The following is a 14,343-nucleotide window of genomic DNA, read 5'->3' as shown; positions in this document are numbered from 1 at the left end:
CTGAAGATTACTGAAACAATTCCCAGCCCTAAAATGACTTGGAAAATGAGCTTCAGCCTTTGCTGATTTGCTTTGCTTTGTAAACCCGTTTTTGTGTGTAGCAACTAATTTATGTCCTAAGACCAAATAAATTCCTTGGGAAATTTTCGAGTTCAATAATTAGGATTTGTCACAAAACAGCAGAAAAGAAGGGAAAAAAAAAACTGTCTAAATCACATCATGGTTTTAAATGGCCAATTGTGATTAAAAAGAGTTTAGGGTTCAGGGGAACACATATCACAGAGTATCTCTGCTGTTCATTGTAATAAAATGCAGCTTGAATCACATTTTAGGGGGGGAAAAAAGCATCTCAAACCCTTATCCAAGCAACTGGGTGCTATGAATCAGAACACCTCAATTAGTTCCATCAGTGCTGCAAACCTTCATACCCGAAGATGTTCTGACCCACCTGATTTCAGCAGCTCCTGTTCCACTCACAGAGGCACACACTGAGGGCAGCTAATGGGTAGCATGCCAATTAATAACATGGAGCTGCTTTATGTATGACATATTGTACCATGCACTGATTTTTAATCTGCTCATACCAGCATTTGTCATGCAGGGTGAAAGTCTGCTGTGAGAAATAGCCTCTTCATTTTCCCTGACAACTATTAACACTGAGCCAGTCTTCGGTTCTCGTGCCGCAGGCAACTGCTCCTGCCAAAAATAAATGCAAAGACTGAGGAGAGAGACGTTTTGCAAAATTAAACTCTGTCTCAAAAGTGAATAAATCAGGACAGAAGCACATCCTTAATTCTTGGAGACAGGAGGAACTTCATGGTGACTGTTTACTTCTGATGAGGCGGCAAGAAAAAACCCAAAATATTAAACTGTGGTTTTTCTACTGGTTGTAGATGGGGCACTGCAGCTGTAATGGGGAAAACTAGATTTAAACTGATTCTGGAACCATAGCTAAAGGGTGAAGTACAAGGGTCTTGTGGCTTCTTTATCATGCAATCATGTCACAGCCCACACTCAGCATCTAAAAGACTTTCAATTTCAGTCCCACCATCAAAATGCACATTAGGCAGGTGGCTGTGGAAGCTGAGAGCCAGCCCCAGTAAAACAGCAGATACAAAGATTTAGTGGGAAATCAGATGGGTGTGGCCCTCAAACAGCTCTGTCTTGCATTGTGGCTTCCCTGGTCACTTTGCTCAAATGGGAGATGGAGACAGATGTTCCTCAGCTCAGCTTCTCAGCTGAAGGTGCTGGTACCAACCTAAAAACAGCCAGCAGGTCTGACCTGGAGCACCATCTCTCAAGGCTACTGAGAAAGAAGGGGAATTTTATTTTTATTTCTTTTTAAGTAGCCCCAGATCATCACATTCTTGGCTTGATGCAGTTTTCAACTCAGCAGATGAAACCTCAAAATCCAGGTGGTTTTGCAGAGATCAATTTCCATCTTTCAGCCCAAGCCCCAGGTACCTGCCAGGTACCCACACAGGCTGGCCACAGCTGTTCCTGCTCATGATCAGTTGCTGTCACTGATCCTGATTTAGTTATTGTTAATCAACAGAAAATTGGATAAATCTATTTGTTTTGCAAACAATAAACCCATGGGCTTTCTGAAGGTCAGAGGACTCCTAAATTCCTTGTGTCATTACTGTTTTCATATCATTAGCCTCTCTTGTAATTCTTGTAATGTTACGAGGCATTTGCAAAATGTAGTCCCACTGAGGCTATAGAAACATTAAAGGTTCAGGTATTTATGCCCCTTCTCATAAGGGTGTTTTTTGTCTGTAATGTACAAAATTATATGTTGGACTTTTAGTTTAAAGGTCTGTACAGGGAGGAAAACACCCACTGCTTGGGAAAATCCTGAGCACCCCAGAAGTTACCGCATGTCTGGGACACCCCTGCATTTGGGGTTAATATTGCCAAAGGCCTCAGAAGTTCTGTAGAATGCTAGAAATAAAAATAAAACAAAGAAGAAGAAAAGGAAGGTGAAGAAAAATAGGGAAAAAAAAAGAAAAAGAAGAAAAAAAAGGGTTAAATAAAAATAGAGTAAACTATTGATGAGTAAGTCAGAGATTCACATGAGATCTCAAAATTAACTACTCTGTAGGTTCAAACAGAGGTCTCACCTTATGTGAGGGGCACATGCAATTTACACTGATCAAAGCAGAGCTTTGAATACCTGACACAGGAGATGAAATATAAATATATGATTTGTGAAGTAAAAAGACAACACCAACAATAATGAGACCTCAAAATAGATCTGGATGTCACACTCCTAGGTGCAACCATAATGATCCCTTCTCTTGTGACAGAGATGAAAAGGCAAAGAATACAAGATCATTATTGTAACAATTACTTTAATAAGCACGTAAAACTGGGACTTAGTGGAGGCTTTGCTGTTTGTTGTCATATTTGCTATTCATTCTACTTGTGATTGTTCAAAGATTGATATATAATGCCTTTTATTAAAATGCACAGTATGAGGAAGGTTTTCAAAGGTGCCCTGTGATGTTTGGATGTTTCTCTTCCACTGCCTCTGAAGAGTAACAGGCAGAATTTTGAGCATTTGACTGCCTGAACTCATAGCTAGGGCCAATTTAGCAAATATTTCCATTTGAGGGTCTCCTGCTAGGACCTGCCATCCAGGACATGTTGGGACAAGGCTTGCAGAGCAGGGGCAGCCTCTGTCCAGCCTGCTTGGCAGGGAAATCCATGAACATCTGCATCCTCTGCTGCTGTGTCCTCATGCTCACCCTTCCAGAATGGGCAACTGAACAACCTCCAAAAATAAACCCTTCTCGGAAACTCAGACTGAGAATGGAAAAATGCAGTGTTCCAAATATCAGCAATCTTAGCCCAAAAGATTTCTCTCCTCCAAAAGCCACCAAGCACAGCACAACCCAACTTCTGTGGGAACCCCAATCCCTAACTCTCTCCAAATGTGCATCTGTAGGAGAAATGACAAAATAGTGAAGGAAACTATACAAACAGCGCAATTGTTAGTGACACAGCTGCAGGAGGTCTAAATAAATCACTTAACATCTATTTCTCCTGCTGCAGAGACCAGAAATGGCCATTGACAACAGCTGGCTGAACTCAGTGTATTGCTCTTTTCTTGTCCAACTCCTAAGTAAATTTTTGTTGTTTATAAAAATTCTCTGCATTTGCTGTAAGTATGAAATTTGTCTCTTTATTAGGAAGTTTCTTCATTCTGGAGAAAATGTGAAATATTTTTATTAACATTTAATGGAGAATTGAGTTTGATATTGACACTAGGAAATGGACTGTATTATTTCCATACTGCAATATGCAAATATACTCATTGTTATTGCAGATTAGGAGACTGAATTTGCTAATGCTTTTTAATAATGCTTATTATATTTCTCTGACAAAGATACCCATTAAAATACCACTTAAAGAGCATGAAGATTGCAGACATCTGAAATTAATTCTGATTTTTTTCCTAGAAAGCAAGTTTTAAAAATTCAAATCTGCATTTTTCTGTTTTTACAAATAGCCCAGCGAATCAATATTTCAGGAGAGTGAATCAATATTTCAGAACACTCTGATGTAAAATAAAAAAAAAATGGTCTATTAAGATCTTTTTATTAGCGTGTCAATTGCAGTGCACAAAATTTGCACATATGGGTAAAGAAATTGTTTCCTGAAAATGTGCAAATTGCTACTTCACTGAATGTAAATGAAGTGCTAATTGCTCTTTGCAAACAATATTTATGCAAATCATGCCCTACCATTACATTGCAGAGTGAAGTTTACATTTACATTTGATGCATTTTTTTCTCCACCCATTTGACAGTCCCTGGACAACAGGACTTGGGATATTATTCACTTTTTTTTTCAAGACATTTTATGGAGACATGAGTGGGTGAAGAATGGTAAAGGACCTGCAGGCAGTAATAAATCATGACCTAGAGGGGCAGAAGATCTAAATCCATTCTGTTTTTCTAGTTCATCATTCACTAAGCAAAGTATTTGCAATAAATTATTTATATCAAATTTGCCTTTTATTCTACTTGCCTTTTGACCTATGATACATTTGGAAATTCTCTACAAAAGTAATTCAAATAAAAATGTCTGCTCTCTAAAACAGGAAATAAAGTAGCTGCTGCTGTCAGATAAAGCATTGAATTCAGAGAGATATGTCTGATCATTGATTATTGATGGGGGGTTATTGATGTTAACTTGGTTTTAATAGCCTGGTTCTTTCTTTTTTTATTTTTTTTTTCCTGTTAATAAATCTCATTAATTTGGAGAAGTCAACACATCTTGTCTATAAATTCCCAGTCATAAGCAAGGAGAACCTTGAATCAGCTGAAGGACATCTGTTTCGTAATATTCATGAACACCAACTGAAAATTTTCACTTTGAAACCTTTAAAATACCTTATACCCTTATTAATATTGTATTTCCTGAGGTGAAATTCTCCTACATTTGATATTATTAGTTTTCCCACCATCTTCACAGAATCATAGAACAGTTTAGGTGAGAAAGATCTCTAAATTCATGAAGCCCAACCATTAACCCAGCACTGCCAAACCTCTCCTTGGGTTCAGATTAGCCTTTCATAGTTTGGTTTCCTAAAATTTGTCCTCTGCTCTAAAGTCTTCCAATGACCTTAACAGTGTTTAAGTCATTAACTATTTTGGTTTCTCCTCACACCCAATCACTTCTTCCTCTCAGGAGAGATGGGAAACAGGAAACTTCTTCCTTTTTCAGAGAGCTTTCCATGATGGGTTACTTGAATTTTCCTTGAATATTTCTGTCTCTCTCTTGCTGGTAGAGGAGGCTGTGGAATACAGCTCTTTTCAGAGCTACATAAAACCTCTTCCCCCAGCCTTAGAGATTGCTTTTCTGTCTCCTCAGGTGCATTCCAGGGAAATTCTCAAACATCCCTCAAATTTAACCCTTTTCAGCAGCTGGAATTTCTTAGGACTTGGGCACAGAACCAAATTCCTCTGGCTCAGTGAGTTGCCTCACCAAACTAAGCTGCACCAGCCACATCTGTCCAAACCCTTGAAATGCTTAAATTCAAATTTCCTTGAGAGTGCTTTAAGCTGATGGGTTTTACATCAAACACATCTCCCTCCTTTTTCCCAGTGTCTTTGTTACTGATGCTGAATGCAAACTCCTGCACCCTTGCCTGCACCAGGGACCCCAGGTAGGTGCTCACCTCTGAAGCACTGCCCTGACTTCAGTTTTCCCCTGATAACAACAATCTGCCTTCAGTGAGTCAGGCTCTGTTTATGATCACATTTTTAATTACTCCAGGGAACATATGTTAATGCTCATTCATCTTCAGTCTGAGGAACGCTGTAAGTCAGGAGCCATATGGCTCCCATCTAGAGAGAAGGAAAAGGTGTGTCAAATTCCTCACTCCATTAGCTCCCAACAAGATTCAATTTACATCCCAGGCTGGGCACAGCTTTGGTGCCAGCAAGAAGAGGGCTGGAAGCTGCAGCCAGCACAGCATGGGCATCCCTGTGAGCTGCAGGGCTCTCCAGGCATGGCTCAGGGACACGGGGCACTGCAAGCCATCCCTGCCACCCCCAGGGCAGAAAGCACAACCTGGACGCCAGCAGGACCTGTTTCAACAAGTTATTAAATTTGAGCATGTCATGTCTGAAATGCTCATGAGCTGCTTGAGCAGTCTGTGTAATGGGGTGTCTCAGCCTGTTTTCTGTCGGGGTGTCACAGACATGCTTTATGAAAAATCTTTTCCTTGGGATTTTTTCTCCTGAGAAGCTGAGATGCCTCAGAAAGAAAATATAAACATTGATTATCTGCTGCTGTGGAATGCAACAGGTGGATCTGTGATTGGTCTCATGTGGTTGTTTCTAATTAACGGCCAATCACAGCCCAGCTGTCCGGACTGTCTCAGTCAGTCACAGGATTTTGTTATCATTTTTTTTCTATTCTTAGCTGTCCTTCTGATTAAATCCTTTCTTCTATTCTTTTATTATAGTTTTAATATAATATATATCATAAAATAATTAATCAAGCCTTCTGAAGCATGGAGTCAGATCCTCATCTCTTCCCTTTTCCTGAGACCCCTGCAAACACCACCACAGGGGTGCGTGGATATTTTCAATTCAGTCAAAGAAAGAACAGAGATCATTTCTCCCAGGCCAAGCTTGGGAAACTTAGAGAAAAGAATTAAAACTAATATTATCCCTCTTTCTGCAACCATTGTTGATAGATATGATTCTCCAGAGTGTGCTATTCATAGCTGACCAACAGTATGAGAGGTTTTTACTTTGAGACCAATGAAGTCTCACCTTAGTGAGTCGCATTATAAAAATATGTGCTACTTTTCATTAAAGCTTCTGATTCACCTTCTGAAGACTGGAGTCTTTTGTTGCCATCCCTGACTCGATAGCACCAGGGGTGTCCTTTTGGGGCCAGGAAAGTGGTGTGAGGGGAGAGAATGAGCTGCAGCCTAAGGGAGTGTCACCGGAGTTTGAATTCCTCAGGTTTAAAGCCATGGATTGGAGGCTTCAGAGTTCGTTTCCTCTGCTCCCTGGGTTTAAATGAAAATTGTTGGGAACAGCAACTTTGGCATTTGTCAGTTCAGGTGCACTGAAATGCAAAATTTTTCCCTAAAGACAAAAATCAGCACTTTCTCAGCAGGTCAACAACACTGACATAGTATTACACCCAGTAACAGTGAGGTATAGCACGTGTAATCACATCCCCATCATTTTGATATTGTCTTGCACTTGGTTTTCTTTGGCTGTCGAGGAAGACAAAACACAAGGAGCAATCTGGGTCCTGGCCTTCCTCAGGCACCCAGGACAGAAGTGCTGACAGGATTCCAGCTGAGAGCTGATCACTGCAAATAAAGAGGTTGCAGAGGTGCCACCAAGGGCATGTTTGATCTTTAGGTTTTTATTGCAGCTGAGGATATGTGAGAAGACAAGGATGTGGTTTGGTCTCAGAACTGAGATTGAATTTCTAGTGTTGGCACTTAGGGAGGAGTAAACTCAAACAAATCCTTGGGAACACAGAGCATCTCATCTGGCAGTCAGAGGAATACAAAGGCATAATGCTATTTTTAAATCAGATTTTCCAAGAACAACTGCTGTTTAAAATACATGTATAAATAGCAATCCCTAAAGGCTGGCAGTGGTTCTCCTCCCAAACCAACAGGTTCCAAACAGTTTGTAGAAGGCATCAGATTCCCTGGTACCTCTCACACTGATGCAAAAAGAATCTCACACACACATTCACAGGCAAAGCAGCTGTTTGGGATTTGTGCCTCACCACTGAGAAGAAGCTCTGACCTGCAGTGCCCAAGTGTGAGGGAAATACATCTCTCAAACATGAGAATATTTTATTTATTCCATGACAAGGCCTCCAGCCTCGTCATCCTGGAGCAGGGAGGATGCTGCCAGCTCCCCTCCCAGAGCTGGCTGCCAGTGCCCCAGCACATGCCAGCTCTCAGCACCATCACCCCTCTGCTGCCAGGATGGAGGCAGGAAACTCTGAAGTGATAAAGCATAAAACAGGCCCAGCTCAGTGGATATTTAATGACACTTTGCCATTAGGATTCTCTAATTCAGAGAGCTCTGAGAGCTCTCTGGGTGAGGATGCTCTCACTGCATGAATTTCAATCTGCTCCCCACAGTGCACCAGGAAAGCAGCTTCAAACCAAGGCAGCCTCACCTTCCTTCTTGTTTTGCTAAAGTGATTCAGAATTTCGGGTTGTGGATACTTTTTTTGGAAAGAAACCAAGAGAGGGACCTAAAGGAGCAATGTTCAGCGATCCAGGCACTGTGAGGGAGGTGTGGGATGCCCAGCCAGCAGTGGCATTGCCTGCTCCATGGCAGGGGCTGTGCTGCCTCTGAGGAGGGAGCAATGGGATGCCTGAAAGCTGAGAGCATTGAGTGAGAAGCTGTTTGAGTGAATGACAACACCCTGCACTTCATTGCTCTTGTGTCAATTCCTGACCACTGGGAGAAGAATTACACGGCATGGCAAACACCTCCCACCTCCCCAAAGGTATTTTTCTAAATGGACACTGTGAGTACTGCAGAGATTGTTCCCATTGCCTTTCTTTCTCCTGCCATGCTGCATTTTTACTGCTTTGTTTGACTTTGCACCAGAAATTAACAAAAATATGATGCTGGTAATGTTGTTTTGCTGATGTGACTCAGGGTCTTCAATCTAGTGATAACTTTTCAAGTGTAGTTTATAATTTGGAGGCCAACCCTGTCAAAACCTAGCACAAAAAAATTTACAAGATATTATGTAATTAATGTAATTTATTCAAGTGTCACATTAGACCACAGGGGTTTATTTATTCCAGTAAAATCTGCATCTTTTCTCCATTTCCATTTGTGAGCTTAAATCCTGGAGATGTTTTAAAACAAATACATAACCTACTCATCACTGCTGGCAAACAGCCACCAAAATCCAAATTTAGTCTTGGAACAAACATACAAATGACCCATTCCCAAAGGATGGTGTAGCTTTAATTAGCCCAAATTTTTAGTATTTAACAGGACATCATTTTCCAAAAGCCACTGTCTGTCTTGTAACCTTTTAATTTCCAGGCAATGATCATAGGCTAGAAGCCATTTGCCTGAGCTCAGAAACTTCGACTTTCCCTGTCACAGATGTCTTTTATAGAAAATCCTTTCCTTAGGATTTTTCCTCCTGACAAGCTGAGAGGCCTCAGGAACAAAATGTAAACAATGGTTATCTGCTGCTGTGGAATGCAACAGGTGGATCTGGGATTGGTCTCATGTGGTTGTTTCTAATTAACGGCCAATCACAGTCAGCTGGCTCAGGACAGAGAGCTGAGCCACAAACCTTTGTGGCTATTCATTGCTATTCTATTCTTAGCTAGCCTTCTGATGAAGCCTTTTTTTCTATTCTTTTAGTACAGTTTTAATGTAATATATATAAAATAATAAATCATGCCTTCTGAAACATGGAGTCAGATCCTCGTCTCTTTCCTCTTCCAAGAACCCCTGGGAACACGGTCACATTTCCCCAGTGTACCCAGTGAAGACGGGGCAGATTTGTCCCATACAGCTCCTTTAGGGCACAGTTTGTTCTTCCCTTCCAGGCACTTCCAGGAGAGATTCACCAGGTCTGGAAAGGGCCGCCAGGCTCAGTAAAGTCTCTTCTCCCAGTGCATTTCCTTGGCCATCAAAACAACTCCACCACAAGGCTGCCCCCAGCATCCCAAAAGTTCTGTTCTCAACTAAACTGCTCAGAGGTCACTTTTTCTCCTCCCCAGAGGGGAAGAAAGTGGAAGGAGAGAAAAATATATAAGCTACAAGGACTGTCAGTGGCTAAGGGGCAACTTGCTGAGACGCGCAATGGAAAATTTGCCTCATAAAATCATATTGGCCATATAGAGAAGCTATAAAACCTTGCTAGACTTCCCCCAGCATCCTGCCTCACTGTGCTTTTATTTTCTCCATAACAGTACATGGCTGCACTTCAGCCCCACATATGAAGCATTTAAAATAATGTTGTGATGATTTCTGCTAGCTGAGGTTTGTGTTTTATAAGTTGTTTAATCTCCACAGTCAACTGCTTGTGTTGACTTTACTCAAACCACATAAGGATGCATTAAATTTAGAATATTCCCAATTGACATATATGGGGTTTTGTTTGTTTTACATAAGGCAATCCAGGCAGGTTCCAGTCTATTTAGCTGTTTTTCTACTCTTCTTTTCTTTGTATAAATCTTCCTTACTCTGTAGGATGCAGGGCACAAATACAAAACCTTTCATGCAAAGTAAGACAGCCTGGAAGGTTATTTCCACCCCAGATACCCCAGCAGTGGCAGCAGGGAGACAGAGGAGGGGAAGAGATGTGAACAAGAGGATGGCACTTCCAGAATCCCTCCCACCTTCCCCATTTTCAGTGAAAAATTCAGGGTATTTTGTTACCCACTCTCAAAACAGAAATGTCATGGATGACAGCAAGTAGATTTTCCAACCTGCTCTAATAAGCAGCCATGAGGTAGCTACCTTTGCTAGCTGGGGACTGAGTTCCTAAAGTGTCTCCCTGTACTCCTGGCAAAGAAACAATTTTGCTGTCATTGTTCCTGCAGCAGAGCTCACAAGAAAAATGCTCTGCAAGCTTCCTCAGCGTGAGTTGGATTTTTGTACTTTTTATGATGCTGTCTTCATTTCAAATAAAAAACATTTTAGCTGAAAACATGGAGCTGTTCTTTGTGTCTAGAAAACATAATGCTACAGCACTTTCTTTGACTATAATGTACACCTATAAATACCTTTACCAGGCACTCAGCACAGGCTATTGTTTCTCCCACAGCAGCAGAAACTGCCTCAGATTTGAACCTTGGAAGCCAGGGAAATGTGAAGTGGATACAGAAAAGCAGCATATTTCTCCCCAGCTGACAACTCAAGGTTATTTCTGAAGTAAATAACATGTTGCTAAAGAGATTTTGTTCTGTTTTCTGATAATAAAGTTGCAGCATGCTGAATTTGACTGCTTCTCATTCCAGCAGAGCTGCACAGGTCAGAGGGTGGACAGGTTCAATTTGTTGTTTTGCTGTGTGATGCCAAAGAGCTTCTTCCAGCTCTGCTGAGAGTTAAACCCTCAACCCCCCCAGTGCAGACCACACAGGGCCCCTTTGGCAGGAGAAAGGTGAATTCTGCAAGCCTCCCTTCACACAGAATATCCCCTCATTTCCATGGGTTATGAAAGTTGGAAAAAAGGACTGAAGATCAAAATTTCAAAGCTCTGGGAGCCTTTCCAGCTGTAAAGGATGAAGAGAAGCACTCAGAGTCAGTGTTATCTCTGCTGCAACAGGAGAGCTGTGACAGACTCTTCAAGCATAGCTGAGAGACCCCAGGTCGTGTTCTGAGCATTGGGCAGCACCTGACTGACTGACACACATCCTTTACTGATGTCCAGAGCCACTGAATGATTTTTCTTTTGCACCCTACAGGCTTTTCCTGTAAAAGGAGGAATATATAACCCTTCAGATTGTGGTGTTGTGTTCAGGTTGAGGGAAGAGATGAGGATCTGACTCCATGTTTCAGAAGGCTTGATTTATTATTTTAATATATATGTTACATTAAAACTATATTAAAAGAATAGAAGAAAGGATTTCTTCAGAAGGCTAGCTGAGAATAGAATAAGAAAGAATGATAACAAAGGCTTGTGGCTCAGCTCTCTATCCGAGCCAGCTGACTGTGATTGGCCGTTAATTAGAAACAACCACATGAGACCAATCACAGATGCACCTGTTGCATTGCACAGCAGCAGATAACCATTGTTTACATTTTGTTGCTGAGGCCTCTCAGCTTGTCAGGAGGAAAAATCCTAAGGAAAGGATTTTTCATAAAAGACATCTGTGACAGTGTTGTATCACCCCCTTCACAGCAGAGTGTGCCAGGAAGGAGCTAAAGGTGAATATTTATCTCTAAGATCAGTCAGTAGAGGCATAGAGTGACCAGAGAGCATTGCCCATGCAGAAAGGCCTCTTGTGAAGGAGTTTGTATTGCCATTTTTCTCCTTGTCTGCAGATTTTGTAGTTACTAATGGAAAAGAAAATTAAATATAACCTGATTGATTGACTTTTCCATCTAGGTCTGAGTCCCAGCCCTCCAAGTGGGTAAGAAATAGTTCAAAAGCACAGATGGGCTGCATCAGTGGTTCACCGACTTGGGAAGGGGTGATCCTGCAATGTCTACCCCATGACTCCTTTCCTCCCATTCTCCTCCTCCAGGGAGGATCTCTTGCTGATCTCACACAACCAGCAGAAAATCAAGCCGGGTGATTTATAGATATACATCAATATTTGGAGGTTTCTGGATGAGTGGATCAAGCTCTGGGTCTGCCAGCAGCAACAACAGCAGCCATCCAGTTCAACCCTACTGGTAATCCACAGAGAAAAGGTTCTCCCTTAGGTTGGCTAACAGAGACAGGAGTGGGAGGTGAGAAAAACAGGTCCATGAGGATTTAAAGCACTGGCTAAAAGTGGATTCCTCCCTCTTGGCAAGGAGCTCCCCCTTGTACCACACCCCAACCTCCTGGCCCTGCGTGTGACTCACTCAGCCCAGCCTGGGGGCTGCAGCCCTGCACTGGGATAAATGCACCAAATTCCCCACTGTCAGAACCCAGAACATCCCTCTGGCTGTCCTGAGCAGCCAAGACCCCTGCCAGGGGGCTCAGAGACCCTGGCACAGAGCCCAAAACACCTGTGAGTTTGATTATGACCCATGGAGAAAATTACCAACCTTATATGAAGATCAGCAGGCCACAACAGTTTAGGTAGAATAATAGTGAAGTTATCACAGGGTGAAAAAATATATTTTTGGGGTTTTAGAATGGGGGTTCAGGAGGCAAGATGGAGGAATCTGGGCATGTCCAGCCTTTCTCCTTCTTCTTCTTCTTGGCCTCCATCTTCTGCTGTGATGTTGGTACTTACAGATTGGTTAGAGTAGAAGTTCACTGTCTAACAGAGGTGATAGGTATTGGAAGGTTACTGTAAATATTGTATAGGTATTTTTTAGTATAAAGACATAACCCTGCCCCCAGGGCAGGCAGAGTGCCTGGACCTGTCCTGCTGGATGAACCTCAACTGGGCAGGAGAAATTTTTTTATAGATAAGGAACAATAAACAATCTTGAGGCCGAGAACTGAAGAGCTCTGACTCCTTCTTCAAGCCAGGCTGGGAAAAGAGACTTTCCAAATTTTCTCGGGGGTCACTCTGACCAGGCAGAGATCCCCACACCCCACCAGGGGAAAAGGCAGAACTGCCCTATTCTGAGAAAGCAATGAGGTTTTCTGTGTAATGCGGGGCTGATGTTCATCTGGGAGCTGCCATCTGGGGAAGAGGGCCAGGGGACAGAGCAGCCACGAGGCCACCCCAGCCCTGCAGTGTGGCTGCTGCCACAGCCCTGGCCAGGGTCACCAGGACAGGCTGCTGACACCTGGGCTCCCTCCCTGCCCCAGGGCTGAACTCCAGCACTGCGGGGGCTGAAGGACTCTGCTGTCAGTAAAAGGTCAGATCAGGAAGGGCTATTAAATTTACAGATAACAATGAAATGGAGAAAGGCAGGATCACTGGAGGTCAAAGATGTGGAATGAGCAATTCCTTACTGAATCTTTTTAGAGCATTCCTAGGCTGCATGGAAAAAAACAATTATGTGGTCTACCTCCAGTATCTAATGTTTTAAGTTTGCTTTAATAGTCCTTTAGATCATTATGATCAGTGCTGCAAGTGCATAAATATCCCCATCTTTTCAACATTTTCTTCTTGACAGGTTAGTTTTCTACCCACAGAGATATTGATGAGACACTTTTGTGCTCCAGATATGTGCATTTTTCTGCATTTTCAAACAGGAACCACCATTATCTTTTTGCAAGCTGAATATTTTTTATACATCATTTACTGGTGACTAATGTGTGCTTCAGCCATGGGCTCCAAGGACTGTCATTTATCTTCCATAATGACCACAAGTTCTTAAAAAACCAGCAACACACTGGCTGCAAAAGATGATCATAGAAGACTCTTAGAGCTCATGAAAACAGAGCAAAATGAATATTTTGCTTTGAAAACAACAAAGAAAGCTCTTATTTCTCTTGTATAAAATGCAATACAAAATAAAAGAAGGTTTCGAATAATGCCAAAAATTTAAAGAGCTTTTTTTTTCTGTTCCTAAAGTCAGCTTGTCATCTGAAAACACCCCAGTGTAACCCTAGTGAAAATCAAAAGCAGCCTATAACACTCAACTTTCCAGTACTCTGACTACCTGGGATTTCTTACTGCCACTGAATACTTTCTATATCAATTTTCTCAGCAGCTGAGTTTGTGTGCTATACTCAGGAAAAAACCACTGCAGCCACAGGACACAAAGTGCTTATGCTGAGCCAGTGCTTCCACATGAAAGCAAAGTGGATTCAGTTTTCTTCAGCAGAAGATGCATCCTGTAAAGCAGCCAGATTAGCCATAGAGTCCTCCAGTGCCGTGCATTGCAGCAGCTGGCCAGGGCTGTGCCAGAGCATGCTGCCAATCTCCTGGATGGAGAGTGATGGGCAGGGAAATCTCCCCTTGGGCTAAACGTGAGCAAGAGTGACACTACTGCAGGCACAGCTCACCCTTCAGGCCACACAAGCTGAATTTTGGGAACTCTGCCCCAGCTATGACAATCAGAATGCTCAAGAAATAAATCCTGGGCAGTTCCACGGGTGGCAGAAAGCTTTTGGGTCCTTACAAATGTGATTACTACAACAAACAGGTTGTACTTCCAGTTGTTGTCTGAGTCATTCCAGTGACAATATGACCTGTTCTTTCACTTATTTCTAATGATTTCAAATGCTCTATTTGACCTT

The sequence above is a fragment of the Zonotrichia albicollis genome, chromosome 6 (genome assembly GCF_047830755.1).
Source record: "Zonotrichia albicollis isolate bZonAlb1 chromosome 6, bZonAlb1.hap1, whole genome shotgun sequence".
In the NCBI taxonomy this organism is placed as follows: domain Eukaryota; kingdom Metazoa; phylum Chordata; class Aves; order Passeriformes; family Passerellidae; genus Zonotrichia; species Zonotrichia albicollis.
The sequence above is the reverse complement of the archived record's forward strand: the minus strand, read 5'-3'. Positions refer to the sequence as shown.